The sequence below is a fragment of the Rousettus aegyptiacus genome, unplaced genomic scaffold (assembly GCF_014176215.1).
Source record: "Rousettus aegyptiacus isolate mRouAeg1 unplaced genomic scaffold, mRouAeg1.p scaffold_m13_p_6, whole genome shotgun sequence".
Taxonomy (NCBI): domain Eukaryota; kingdom Metazoa; phylum Chordata; class Mammalia; order Chiroptera; family Pteropodidae; genus Rousettus; species Rousettus aegyptiacus.
In genome coordinates this window covers 99,895,991-99,911,304 of record NW_023416309.1, presented here as the reverse complement: position 1 = coordinate 99,911,304, position 15,314 = coordinate 99,895,991, and positions in this window count along the sequence as shown.

Here is a 15,314-nt window from a genome sequence, read left to right as displayed (position 1 = left end):
TACTGGCCATCACGCAGGTGGGTTCTGATCATGTAGACCTAGAGCCATATCATTTATTATCCACACTCAGGCACTTCTGAGAGTGAAGGGGGTGCTCCATCATCACATCAGAAGCACAGTCACAAACCAGGGTGGCCTCAGGCAAACCAGGGTGTCTGGTCTCCCCGCCAAGCCTGCCTCTTCACCTGAAAATGGAGATGCAAACATAGTGTCTTAAGAAAGAAGAAACTTTGAAATAACTCAGGAAATACATAAAACTTGAGCAAATTATATGAAAACAGTAATTAGTTGTATAAAGAAACAGAAAACAAAGCAACTGTTTATGAACTGGCGATGTCATTCATGCCGGTGAAAGGCATGAGGGAAAGGGGAACCCGTGGGGGGCAGGGGAGGAGGAACAGTTTGTGTTCAGGGGGCAGGTGGATTGTCTTTCATGAGGTTCACCAGAAAACAAAGCAGAATGAGTTTAATTATTTATTAGAGTAAGATTAAATTATTACAAATAGAATAATAGGTATTTTATTAATTAGCACAATGTGATAGAGTTTCATGTACACACACACAGATGTGTACGTATTCCGGAACGTTGTTATAACTCACTTTCACTTCTTAGAAAATAGTGAGAACTCCTTTCTGTGTAAGAAAGTTTTGTGGCTTAAACACCCATAAATTGCAGAAGACAGGTGTTTTACCAAGGCGAGGGGCTCCTGTGTAACTGACTCCATGTGCACACGTAGTACTGGATCAGACCTTAGTGTGAGAAACAGACGCAGAGCAGCGATAGACTTCAGGAAGTTCTTGTGCCTAAATGTCTTAGAGCCCTACCTCACCCTTTAGTCCTGAGTGGAAACCAGTGAATCAGCCAAGCTGTGCTAGAATGCCAGGTCTTTTCCTTAATAAGAACTTAAATAAACTCCAGGCCCTGCTGGGAAAACAGACGGTTCTACATTCCCTACTGAAACACTCTCTTGCAGAAGGCTTCTATGACTCCCGTTCTTTTCCTGAATTTGATCCAAACTATGACTAAAGTGCCCTCGATGGAGGGTAACCAGGGCTACTTGGGAAAGAGTGATGAAGAAGTTTCCTTCTTTTTCCAGAAAGGTCTGCACCTTCTGTGCGGACTGCTGCTTGTAGCGTGCCAGAGTCTTGCCAGGGACAGCCTTCTCTCTCTCTTTCGCTGAGCCCTTTCACAAACTTCCTGCAGAAGCAACCTGCAGCCAAGGCTTGCTGGTAAATATCCCTGTTCATCTTCAGACATCAACCTTAAAGCCAAATGTTTCAGAAATAAGGGTCGATCACCATTTTCATCTGTGAAAATAACAGTTTCTCTTCTTTTCATATTATTTGACTTGTTTTTTTTGTTGTTGACTTGTGCATACTGTAATCACAGAATTCATTTGTTCATGTAGTCAACAGACATTTATTGAGAGTGTAGTGTGTGCCAGACACAGTTTTAAGAACTGGGCCACAATGGTGAATAATATAGCTGTAGTCACTGTTCTTCAGCATTTACAGCCTTGGAGAAGAAAGACAGAAAAGAGACAAACAAATAAATGTAAAATCATACATTCTGTTACGTCAAAGAGGAAAGAACAGGGTAAAGTAAAAGAATAATGGGGAGAGGGAAGTGGGGGAGGGTTGTGCTGTGACAGCGACAAGGGAGGCTTGGGGAGAATTTAGTCTCATGATTTCCAACATCCAAGCCATCTCAATTAAAGCAGTGTGCTGGTTAGGCAAACAAAACTAAAAGTTTGTTTTAAGACAATTCTGCTGTTTTCCCTTCTAACCAGATGGCCATTGCCAAGCCCCTTCTTTATAGAAGTTGCTACGAATTGTCATCAGCCCCACAAGGTGACCAGGGTCTGGAAGAGGCTGCTGAATTCATCAAAGCATCGTACATGTTTTGGGCACCTTTTATGTGGCTGTTACAAGGAGGCAGAGAGTAAGACCAGCATGAAGCTCGTGCTGCTCTTTATCTGAACGAGCCTCTCTCACCGCTGTTAGGCCATCTCTTCTGACCCCTCAAGGCCCACTCCCCCACCCCCATGAGCAGAAGCGAAATCACGTGGTACACCTCAGCAGAAAGAGGGTGACTAAAATGCAACAATCTGAAAGTCCTCATGAACACAGGGAAGGTATGCTTGATAAAAATAACCCTCTGCCAGTTGCAATTCCAAATAATGAAAAGCAGACTTCAGTGCCACTGCACGATTTTTATTTTATGATTGTTTGATATTGTTTAATTATTAGTTGGCACTAAACCAACATTTACATAGTTCTGCCAGGCACTGTTCTAAGCACTTTATAAATATCAGCTCATTTAATTTTCATTACAACCCCAGGAGATGGATTCTACTGTCATCCCCATTTTATAGATGAGTATACTGAGGTACAGGGAGATAGGGAGCTCGTCTGTGGTTACTCAGCTGGTAAATGGCAGGGCACATCTTCGACCAGCACCTTGGCCCCTGAGTCCATCTGCCTGACCATAGTGCTGTGTGGCCTCTCAGTATGTTCACTAATAGCCTTTAAAAGATGACACAAATTATATATATGACTAATATCTTTATTTTTTTTATTTTTATTTTTTTTAAAGAGCCTCTTTCTCATGGTGAAATGAGTGATTTCAGGACAAGGGCGTTTAAGGATCTTGAGGCTGTCTGGTGCTTTTGGCAAGGAAAAAGAATCAAATAAGCAAGTTATAAATAGAAATGAAAACCTTCCATTATAATGTTGCCATGTAGCCTCTAATTTTTACCTCTGTTAAGGCAGGTACATACATTATAATGCTAAAACTGAAAAGCCAGGGGTCTATTCTTTCAAGGTTCCAGAAGATAAGCCCCTCATTCCCTACATTTAATTCTAATGCTGTCTCCTTCTTTCTGTTACTCTGGACTCAATTTCCATGGAGACAGAATTACATGCATTTCATAAATGGCAATGAGAAAAAGGGTATTTTTCCTGTTTTGGAAGCTTAATGTGGGTGAATGGGGGATTTCCACTCAGCTTAGAAAAGGCTGAAAAGCTGCCTTGCTGGAAAAGTTCAGCCGCCCGGTTTTGTTTCGCTTTGTCTTTGCTGTCTCTTACCAGCAAGATTAACTCATTCTGAAGGTTGGCGTGAAAACAAAATTTGAATTTTTTCTGCTCCTGTAATTTGCCTCTTGCCCTAGACCAGAATCCTTTAACAGCCTCAGCCGCAACAGCCAGGCACTGTCTTTTGCAATGTAACAGCAGAGGGTGCTGCGAGCCTGTGGTTGCCAACGCCTCGGCCAGGAAAAGAGGATAAAAGAGCCCCTGCTAATTCAGCCAGCCTGAAGGAAGGCTTATAATTGTCTTGTTCCCTTGTTGCTTTGAAGACCTTGTCTGTGGCTTGTGAAGTAATCAGATGTTTCCCAAAATGCAAGCAGGGAATCAAGAGACGAGTTGTGGCCTTCTGGAAATGATCTGTCATTTGTGTTTTTGAGAGTTTAAATCCTTCTCTGATTAAATTGATGCTTGATATTTTATGCATTTAACTCCACCGAGAACAGAGATTCTGAATAGTGGCGAGTCCTAACTTACTTCAGAAAACAGCATTCAAGATGCTTGTTTTCCTAGGCTCCCTCCAAATTCCTCTGTACTAATTCCGTTAATGGCTACAGCATAACAGACATTTCTTTGTTCTTTTTTTCATCTTTTTTAAAGTGGAGGTTTGAATGTTACCTCCAGGTTGTCTCTCAATCTTTCTCCATCTTCCTGAAGTTCTGCATCTTTAACCCATTTTTTTCCAGCTTCTTGACTTCCTATAGCCCTTTTACCTCTTGACTTGATAAAAAGCAACAATGATGGTGTGCATTTCTAGCTATTTCAGTCATCCTTTGCTCTAGGCAAATTTGCTTTATAAGAATCTAGATGTCCTTCAGTGATAAATTAATGGGTGATTTATTTTTATAAAACCTTTCCCATTAGGCTTTCATAGCAAAGCACACTGGTGAATTCATAACATAACCTGAGGGACACACACTACATTTCTTCACTACTTCTTACAAGCATCAGATCTATGTATACCAGAGAGCTGACTTCAATTGTTTCTATGTGGTTTGGTAGCCGCCATGAGAGAAAGAGATAGAGGGATCTTGGGCAACATAGGAAAGCTATGGCTGCAAAGACCAGCCTCTGATGGCATCAGCAGTCACCTGGAATATAAATTTCACAAGATTCTAGAATGAACAAAATTGGCATACTGGCAGACAGACAAGGACTCAGAAAGGTTACTGCCTACGCTCACTTTCTGGAATATACAAACAATATTTGATTTGATTTGATTTGTTGGGCAAACTTCAGCAAAACAAGAAAAGAATTCAAGAAAGAGGAATACATAGGATATAAGAAACAGCAAAACTGAGCGATGATTGAAGGTCAGGAAATTGCAATGGAACAGCCCAGTAGTATGACAAGAAACTTAGAAGTCCTTGATGAGCTGAAAGCATATGTCTTATCTTCCAATGAGACAGTGGAAAGACAATTAGAAACTTCTAAAAGTCAAAACAAAGTAAAGAGATACACTGTTCAAGAAGTCATGATCTGAAAATAAAGCAAGCTATAATTTTGAAATGAATTTGAGAACTGACGAAGCAGAACGAGCAGTTTGTTTCTGCAGCACCAAACCCAGGCCTCCTATAGTCAGGTAATTCAGGGTGGGGCTGTGGGAGCAGTGGGACTGATGGATACTCTGAACTCATGTACAAGCATTTTGCTAACCACAGTTGTTCCTCCATGATGCATTTTGTTGTTTCTATTTCCATTGACTGCCTTTTGTAGAATAGTTTTATAGGATAGTTTTAGGTGATGTATTCAAATTATTTACCAATTACTATGGCATGCGCACTGACCAATTTCAACAAATATTTACTAAGTGCCCACCATGTGTCAGGCACTATTCTAGGTACTTGGAATCCAACAGCGAACAAAAGAATTCCTTCCCTAGTAAAGTTTATATTTTAGTGAGGCAGACACAATAAATAATAAATCTGATCAATAAGGGAAAACAGAAAAGGTAGAGAGAAGGAAAGGAGACTTGGGAGGGGAGAGAATCAGGCAAAGACTTGACAGATATGAGGGCATCAGGCAAGCAGGTGTCTGAGGGCAGAGGGAACAGCTAATGCCAAGCTTTAAAGCTGGAGGGTGCCTGGCCTGCTCCAGGGACCCAAGGAACCAGAGCGGCTGGAGTCGGGGCTGGAGAAGGAGAGAAGCTTAGAGAGATGAGGGGTCTTGTGGACCCCTGCGAGGAGTACACCTCTTACTCTGAGTGACATCCCACCCATTGAAGCATTTTAGGCGCAAGGGCCAGGGTATGACTTTTATTTTAAAATAATCTGTGTGGCTATTCTGTTGAGAGAAGGCTATAGGAGGCATGGGAGGAGGTGGGGGTCTGTTGGGAGGCTAATGCTGTAATCTAGGCTCAGATCCAGATGGTGGGTTCTGGATATACTTGAAGGTAGAGCCATAGAGACTATCTGTCAGATTGGATATGGAAGTGAGTGAAAGAGAGGCGTGAAGGACGACCCCTGGGCTTGAAATATGGTTTTACCATATTTCAGGGAAGTGCTGGGGCTCTGGAGAGCAGGGTTCTGGGAGCCCCTTGCTAGGCTTTATTGCTGAGGTGGTGCTGGGGGTTGTTCTAGGGGAAGCACCAGGACAAACAGTGACACGGGGAGCTCTGCACAGCCAGTATGTCTTGAACGGTGCTCATTGTCTGGTAGCCGTACTGAACGTTGTGCTTATAGCTCGGCTTTTCCCTATTCTTTTTTTTTTTTTAATGCCTACAGCACCTGGTCTTCCTAGGTGGTCTTTCCTCCAAGTGCTAACCAACCAGGCCTGACCCTGCTTAGCTTCCGAGATGAGACAAGATCAAGCACGTTCAGGGTGGCATGGCGGTAGATCTTATTCTTTTCTCTTGTACAATGAATGAACTTAAAAGTAGGCTTGGATCTTAAACTGTTTTTAAATTAAAAAATAGATTTTCGATTATCCAGATATCAGAGAGATCTTCTGATATTTATGGATCGACTAAGTTAACCTAAAAACAAATGTGTCTCATTAACTTATTTTTTTTAAAGTAGTAAACAAAAAAGAAAAAAATTAGGGAAAGTCTGAGAATTTTGGACCCCACAGTTTTCATTCTGCCATTTCGATTGTAAGAATGTTTAACTCATAAATATGTACTTTTAAATCAGAATTATACCATCATTATGACTTTTCATTACAACTCTATAAGTTGTGGTAAAACAAATCATATTGGCCCAATGACTCCTAATATTTTTTACATTTTTTAACCTTTAGAGAAATCTCTAATGTATGCAATGAAATATTGGTCTGAAGTTCAGAAATTTTTAAATTTCAGATCATGTTGATTTCTTTGTTATGTTCAATACTTCTTATTTCAAAATGTTAGTAGGAGTTATTTCTGGGTGATGAAATTGGATTTTTACTTAATCATTTTTCCATTAAAAAGTTTTTTGCCTTTATATTTTTCAGTATTTTCCAACAGTAGTTCCAGCACTTCTTACAGAAATGATCTTTATAATTCCTTTGTGTGATGCTCGCTTAATCAGAAATAGCAAAAACTATAATTTAAAAAAATTAAATGAAAATACTCTGCGAGAACAAACGTCAGCATCCAAAATGTCAATTCAGCAAAACAATAAAACAAAAACCAAACATTCCCTGAAACTCTCTGTTGTGACTTTACTCCAGAAGAATCATTGTCTTAAAAAGATGTCTGGTTGTCAGGAGGCTACCTCCAACGATGCACATGAGAAGAATACTGGCTCTGGTCAGTGCGTGCGTGCGTGCGTGCGTGCGTGCGTGCGTGTGTGTGTGTGTGGTATTTCCTGCTGTTTCTGAAGGAGGACAGGTTGGTCAACTAGAGCAAAGAGACTAACCCAACAGACATCATCGCCAACAAAGGGATGCCATAATGGTGGTTGACAAGGCATACGAGGAATAAAAAAGAGCAGGAAATGTAAATTCATTTAGAAAAATCATTGTGAACTCATGGCCTTTACATATGTTTCTCTGGTTCTGACCCTATCTGCAGCCCATTAACAGCTGCACTTCTGCCAAACCTTGACTCTCACTGAGATGAATTAAGACTTCCTGGAGGATGATTCTGCATCTTGAACCAAGGGAAACTTAGAATGGGACTAGAGAACAAAGATTTCACGCAGATAGTGGTGGAAAGATAAGGAAACCACTGACCAAATTGCAATAATTTTGACATCGAAAAGGAAAAAACAATTATGATTAACTGAAATAAGTTGAGTATGTGAAAGGCCTCAAAAGAATACATAATTTATTAAAAGGGTGAATATGCTAGAATATGTTTATTTTAATCACTAGAGCAGTATCAATAAGTATGGATTTTCAAAATTAGATAAGTAGGTTTATACATTTTTTACTGTGTGGTTAGGAAAGTGTGACTGTTAGAAATTAATGTGAGACAAATAGTTCTGGAAAAAGGTAGAAATTGTACCAAGAACAGAAAAAAACTTATCAAGATTGGTGATCACACACAATGAACAAAGTACGTATTTGGAGATCTTACAGTCAGTTGATCAAGGGCAAAATTTTCCAAGATGAAGAATTACCCAAATATTCTAAAGAGGGGAGATGAAGCCTCAGAGTTCACTATTAATCATAATGAGACCTGAGAAGGCACACATACATTTTTCACACTTGTAATTAGACCCAGTCAATAAATATCACATATATTCGAATGATAAGACTGTGGGACTTAGCTGAGCAAGATTGTAGAATGCACTATTTTGGTGAGAGACACCAGGTTCTAAGGGATGAATTTAAAAATTTATTTAAAAAATCTTGTTGATGTTTCCAGTCAAGTTTAAACAGAAAACGGGAGCTGGGTTTGGAGAGTACAACCAGGCCCACACCCTGGTCCACAATCAAGTGGTTTACTATGCAGAGTCTGAACCTCAGCTGGTCAGAGATATGACTCTTTTTTCTCTTGGTTCTGAAGATTCCTGTAGCCCTATGAAATAAAGGACTAAAAATGGCTGTGAACCTATGAGAGTGACAAATAACTCTGGAAAGGGAAACCAGGAAAGTAAGAAAAATATATAGACAGTGATGATGAAGATGAAAATTGACATCTTACATAACCAATTAGGTGTAACTGTGTAATAATGAGTTCTGTTTTCGCTGTGGTGTTTTGTATATATTTCTCTGCTTTTATGATGTTCAAAGCATCATAAAGGTGACAGGGAACTGGAGTGTCACAGGGGCAGAGACAATGTGGCTGTTGTTGGTTAAGCCACCGATAGGTCTGTAACTGCCAGCAAAAAGCAAGAGCCACACACCAAAAGTCCATGGACTTGAGGGGCTTGGGTTACACTATAGCCTAGAACCTTTGAGAGTCAATCCCTATCTTGAAAAACAGCAACCAATCTTACTCATGATTTCCTAGTAATTGGCCGTTTAGAGAGGTTGTTGCCTACTGGGGAGAAACTTCTAGAAGAGGCCAAGGTTTCCATAAAAGCCTGCCCGGTCATTTGGGTTTTCAATCTCTTTGTAATTTTGAATTGGGAGTGCCTAAGAATGTCTTTTTATTGAGTCATTTGTGGAACTCTGAGCTACTTGAATCTGTAATTTGTTGGTTTTCCAACTCGGCAGCAAATCGTCATATATTTTTTGTTTATTATTCAACAAGGACATCTTCATTGGCCCTGAGGTCATATACAATGGTGAGCAAAGCAAGCATGGAGCTGCCCTCATGGGGCTTAGAATCCAGTGGAGAAGACAGACATGACTCAAATAACCACAAACTGATACTTGTTAGAGAGGAAGAGTAAAGGGGGTGCTATGCATGGGCCTGGCAAGCTCGTTGTTCTAGGCTGGGGACGGGTGGGCAAGGAGATTTCTTTGAGAGAGTGATAGCAAACGAGGAGGAATACACTATATGAAGTCGATGAAGAGTTCCGAGAAGAGGGCTGTGCCAAAGCCCAGAGGAGGCTGGAGTGTGGCACCCTAGGTAATATCTGGAAGGAGGTGAAGGCGGCAAGGTAGATGAGGCATAGATCAAGCCGGTTCATAGAGGCCATATGATGTATTTGGAGGGGTAAGAGCTTTATTGAGATATAATTCATATACCATAAAATTCATCTATGTCAAGTGTACAATTCATTTATTTTTAGTATATACACAGAGTTGAATAATCTCTACAGTAAATTTTAGAACATTTTTATCACCCCCAAAAGAAACTCTATATTCTTTAGCAGTTATTCCCATTCTTTCCTATTTGGGTTCCGGATCCAGTTCCAATGTGCGAAGGGAGTCGCTTCCCCCATACATCCAATAAACAATCTGGGAACACAAGCATTGGGATCCTACAGTTCAACTCAATTTTGACACTGTCTACCTGGAAATAGCATCAGATTCCACAGATTAAGGGTTTAGTCCTACAAGATTGTCCCCCTACCACCACTTCAGATACCAGTCCCAAGCCCAGGTCATCACCTACTTCTGACAGACTGGCTGTAGATCTAAAAATTGGAGTTTCCAACAATCCCTTCCTTGGGCTCAGTTAATTTGCTTGAGCAAATCACAGAACTCAGGGAAACATTTGACTCACTGGATCACTGCTTTATAATACAAGGATACAACTTAGGAACAGCCAGATGATAGAGGTGCATAGGGCAAAGTGTGGGGAAAGTGTACAGAGCTATCATGCCCTCTCCAGGTGCGCACTCTCCCTGTGTCCCCACGTGTTCACCAACCCAGAGATCTCCAAACCCTGTCCTTTTGGGTTTTTATGGAGGCTTAATTAATTACATAGGCACAGTTGATTAGATCATTGCCCATCGGCTAAAGATGCAACCTCACATTCTTCTTCCCTCCCTGGAGGTCATGGGAATGAGACTGAAAGTTCTAACCCTCTAGTCACAGGTTGGTTACCCTGGCAACAAGCACCAACCTTTGGTGTGATCCAAAAATCACTTCATTAACATCAACTACAGTGTGTTTCAAAATGGTTTGTTATGAATATCAAGACACCCTTATTACTCTTATCCAAGGGTTTTAGGAGCTCTGTGCCAAAAGACTGGGAACAAAGACCATATATATTTCTTATCCTACACTGGGTTTGTATGTTTCGAGTTTGAGGCACCTGCAAGAAATCCAAGTAGAGAGGTTAAATGGATAGTTGAATATATAGCTCTAGAAATAGCAGGGATAGGTCTGGTTGGGGGATATTAATTTGATAGCCACTGGGATGTTATGCCCCGACTCGTATCTCCACGAACCACCAAGAAGCCAACACTGATGCAAGAACAAGAGGGAGTTTATTTCAGACTTGAGTCCAGACCGCAGTCCGCACACCAACACAGCAGTGAGTAAGAGGTGGTCCCGAAAATGGGGCTTCAGGGGTATTTGAAGGGAAAAATCATAAGCATGGGGAACGATGTCTTGGCGTTACAGGATTGATGCAATGAGCTTGTTCCGCCAGGGAACAAGGCGGGAAATTTGGAGAGTTACTTTCCATAGTTGCTCTGATTGGCTGAGCCTACGGTGGGGTGATCGTCTTGCTATCTGCAGCTTTTCCGGGAACTGGCCTGTGCTTAAGATGGAGTCTTATACCTAAGATGGAGTCACTTTGGTTGTTCAGGGGGATAGGCAGGAGCCCCTGCAGGAAACATAGCATGCTCCAAATGGATACTTTCAGGAGAGTTTAAGAAGAGTGTTATTCATGAAAGTGTGGGTATGGTTGAAGGAAATCAATAAAAAAAGAATGCAGCATCCTGGGGCCAACAAACTGGGAGCCATTACACCCTAGGCGTCCTCTTCCCAACCCCACCCTCAGGCATGAAGTGTAACTGAAAGCCAGAGGGAGAGCTGTGTGGAAAGGGCAGCCTAACAGTAGCTGTGGACTTCCTTAAGGGACACCACCAAAGCTCAGTGACCCATTAGAGAAAAAAAACACAGGCCCCAAACGTCATAGCTCATGCTAAAAGCCCATGATACCAAATCTAGTCATGCTAAAAGCCCATGATACCAAATCTAGATTTAATAGCTAATTGGCAGTTTCAACCACTCCCAGAAACAAAATCTTAATCAATCAGCATGGAATTTTCTGGTTAAGCACCAGTAAGGGAATCTTTCAACGGGGCGGGGGGGGGGCGGGGGGGGGGACCTCTCCATCCATAGAAAGAGGTCATCTGCAGGATAAACACCTGATAAACACCCTTCCCAGTTCTCTTCCCCCAAGGAAAAGCTGTCCCGGCCCCACCTTAATCCTTTCTTTTCTTTTGTCAATAGCTTCCCTCTCCCCACCCTTCCTCCTATAAACACTTTCCATTTTGTTCCAGCCCCTGGTGTACCCTTCCAGTTGCTAGATGAGATGCTGCCTGATCCATGAATAGCTTAATAAAGCTTCTTAGATCTCAGATTTACTTGTTTGAATTTTGTTTCTTAACGCCCTTGAGGAATAAGTACCCTGGCCTCACTTTCCATCTGGTCCTTTGTTTGTGCATCTCATCTGCAGATCCCAAACGGAAGCACTGGGGAAGGGAGCCTGACGCCATCCGTCCAGGTCAGCCTCCAGAGCCCGGAGCTGGAGATTTTACTGCGCGTTTGGTAATTTAAACCTTGAGTAGGATGAAGGTGAGACAGCGATGAGTCCTTGAGACATTGAAAGCTGAGATGAAGAGGGATGAGCAAATTGGCAAAGGAGAGTGTTACTGGAGGGTGGGGTCCTCTCCTGGAGCATTGTCCAGGTTCTTGATGTTTCAAACAAAGAATTGAGCAAGACACCGAGATACAGTAGAAAAGTTCTATGAGAAAGGAGAGTACACGTCTAAATGTGGAAGTGAGCCTGAGCAAGAGAAGCATGGCTCGAAAGGCCCAGTAACAAAGCCTTTGGGGTTTTTATCCCTTTTTGCTGTGGGTGGTTACTTTTCTTAGAGGAATGGGCTTTCTTGATTGACAACTAAGATTGACAGGCCTCAGTGATTCATCATTTTGCTTTCTGTGCATGTTCGTTCCCAGAATTCAGTCTGTTATAATGATATTAATGAACTTCTGGGCATATGCATCATATTATAATGATGGTATAATGAGGCTCAGGTGAGTTGAAGGTCGTCGAGGTCTTCATTGCACAGGTGCAGAGTGACTGGCTTAAACTGGTACCTAATTCTCTGCCTACTGGTTTCTTTGTGAGTTAAAAAATGCCTCTGGCTTGCTTAATTGTGGGTAGATTAGGGCGGACCCCTTCTAGGGTAGGATGACCTCGGCGTCTTTGCAGGCAGACCGGAAACCCCCCTAACTAACTTTTCTGACTCTTTTCTAAGAGCCATGAACCCTCTCATTATTAGTATGGATGTTGAGGGATGGGAGGTCTCTTTCCATATCTGCTGCCTGAGAATGGCTGTAGTCCCTGCCTACTGGGGTTTCATGGAGCTCTTTCCCTTTCTGCCTCAATCAGGGTGGGGTCTTGGGTATCCTACTGAAGTGTTGCCTCAGTCCCTAGATAAGGAAAAGAAGATACAAACTTATTATTTAAATTATATATCTATTAATTTCTAATGATTTGCCTATTAAGTGAGTAAAGGAAAACAGGCTTGTTTAATATATTTCTTAGAGTAAAAAAGACCTTTGGCCAAAAGTCCCCTCCCCTCTCAGACTCAAAGGGCCCTGTCTAACTTAACACCATTTCCGCCAACAATGGACTGATGACCCTTATCAATAGCCAGAGGATCTGAGTCACCAGGGCAATTATCTGGATTTGAGGGGGAGGGCCTTTTTTCCAAAGAAAGGAGGGAAGAAAACTTAACTAGGTTTACTCAAAAGATTAACTCTGCAAGAGATGTCCCATTTCATTTCCTGCTAAAACAGTAAGAATTTTACAAGCGATGTCTCATCTTAAGAGGAGTGGCTAGAGCGAGTAGAATGTCTTAGAAGCCAAGTTAAGGCCAGCAACCTATCGTCGGTTTTTACAGAAATAATCTCTACACACAGACATATTATTTTTGCTTTTATCTATTTTATCTGCTAGAGCCCACAAGCAGGACAAATGGAACTATCTTTTGGATCCCTCCCTTGACCACAACCAACCCCACCTTAGGCGAGAAATCCCCACGATTTCACAAATGCTAGTGCCCTCACTGACTTCACAAATGAGCTTCCCTTAAGGCACCCCAGAGGTGTTACCTGGCGCCTATGAGCATAGGTTCTGGACAGAGGCAGACTGCCTGGGTCTGAATACTGGCTAGCTACAGGATCTTGGGTAAATGACTTAACCTCTCAGTTTACCCATCTAGAAAATGGAAATCGTAATAGTTGTGAGGTAACTCAGGTATTCCAGGTGAAGTACCTGGGACATAGTAATTACTCAAAAGTGCTAGCTATTTTAATTTCAGCAATGCCTGGGATATAGCAGATACTCAATAAATACTTGTTAAATGAATTATTCTAGTTAAATTATTAAATTAAAAGACGGACCTTGCTTACTAAGTGGTTATTATAAGGGATTTCTAAAAAAAAATAATGACAAACCTTTAGGGTTTTAAATGTTCCAACAGTAACAAAATGAAGATATTAACTTTAAATTAATCGTAATCTAAGTGTTGTGTTAATTGAATAATTCACTTGTTGGCTTTCAGTGAGGGAAGGAAGAGCATAGATTGGTACTAAGACACTCAGCACTGACAGGAAACTGAGGCTCAGGAATGCCAAGGGGAAAAAGGTGTTCCAGAAGTTGCTCCAGCAGGAATGGGGCACAACTGGGCATGTGGACAAGGATTAAGTAGGGCAGATGAGCCTAGGTGAGCAAGGGATGGTCGTTTAACCCAGAGCGCAAGGTATTAAAACAAAAAATACTATGTTTGCCTTAGTTTATTTTTAATTGTTTTCTTAAACTGAGTTTCTTTGGGATTAAAGAAGGAACACATGTCACTGTGGTTATGTAAGACAATGTCCTTGTTCTTAGGACATAGCATGAAGTATTTAGAAGGTAAAGCAGTTATGTTTGCAAATTACCCTTAAACGAGTGATCGAAAAATAAGAATATATATATATACACGTACATATATACATATATATAATATGAAAGTAATAGGCAAATATGGAAAAATATTAATAGTTTCTGATTTAGATGTAGGGTACATAGACTTTCATTGCACTTTATTTTTTATAAAGAATAGAAGACTAGTGCATGCTTATTACAGAACAATTGAGAAAAAAAGAAACGTGGAAAGAAGAAAAAAAATACCTGTGATTCTACTACTAAAGACAGTCAATGTTGTCATTTTGGCATATTTCTTTCAGTCTTTCTTAGGCATTTAAAAATTATGTTTAATATTGTTATATATATAATACACATACAGCTTAAATTTAAATAAGACATGTTTGATTAACACATTGTTTCAATTTAAATGAGTAGGCAGGAAACATAAATAATTTTAAGTTTTCAGAAGTTTTTAAAATAACCTAAAATTGGATATCGCAGGGTGTCATTTAACCTTGTATAAGCCATTTCTGTTGCAGCACCTGGGGCAGTGGTCAGAGCACAGGATGATGGTCAGACACTAGTTCTGTGACCTCGAGGAAGTTTCTTAGCTTTCTGATTCTGTTTCCTCATCTGTAAAGTGGGGATACTAATGATTGTTGGGGATGAAATGAATTATAGGGGTAAACCCCTTAGAAAAGTGACAGGGACATAGTAAGTACTTAGTACGAGGTCATCATCATCATCGTCACCACTACCATTATTAGCTCAAGAAACCAGATGGTAAGGATGACTCAGTGGGTTATTTTTGTTTTGTTTGGTTGGGTTTTGATTCTTAAACCAAGGAAACCAAGATCCTCAAGCATTCACAATTCTTAGAAGTCACCTTCACATGATGGATAATCTGAATCTCAAAGGCACAGAACCAGTTTATTTCTCCAGCTGCTGGTGCCATCACCCCAAAGGCAGTAATGACAAGAGTATACATTCTTTCTCCCTCTCTCCCCGCCCTCCTTACTAAGTCTTCCTGATCGCTTTTTACTTGCTAGCTTCAAATTCTCCCTGAAACTATTTCAGCCTTAGATATCAGCAGCTGACACTACTTCACAGAACCTTGGGTGTCAGTTCTGTCTGGAATTCAGAGAGTTCATCCTGGCACAGGTGTGGTAGCATTTTCTCAAATTAGCTTAAAAGAGCTCATCTTTGGCTACAGAAAGAGTGCTTCTGTCTATATTTTTGTTTCATTTTGAAATTTTGTAACTCCTTGCCTCACTGAAGTTTATGGAAGAATAAGAGAAGATGAAAGTTAATCTTGTAT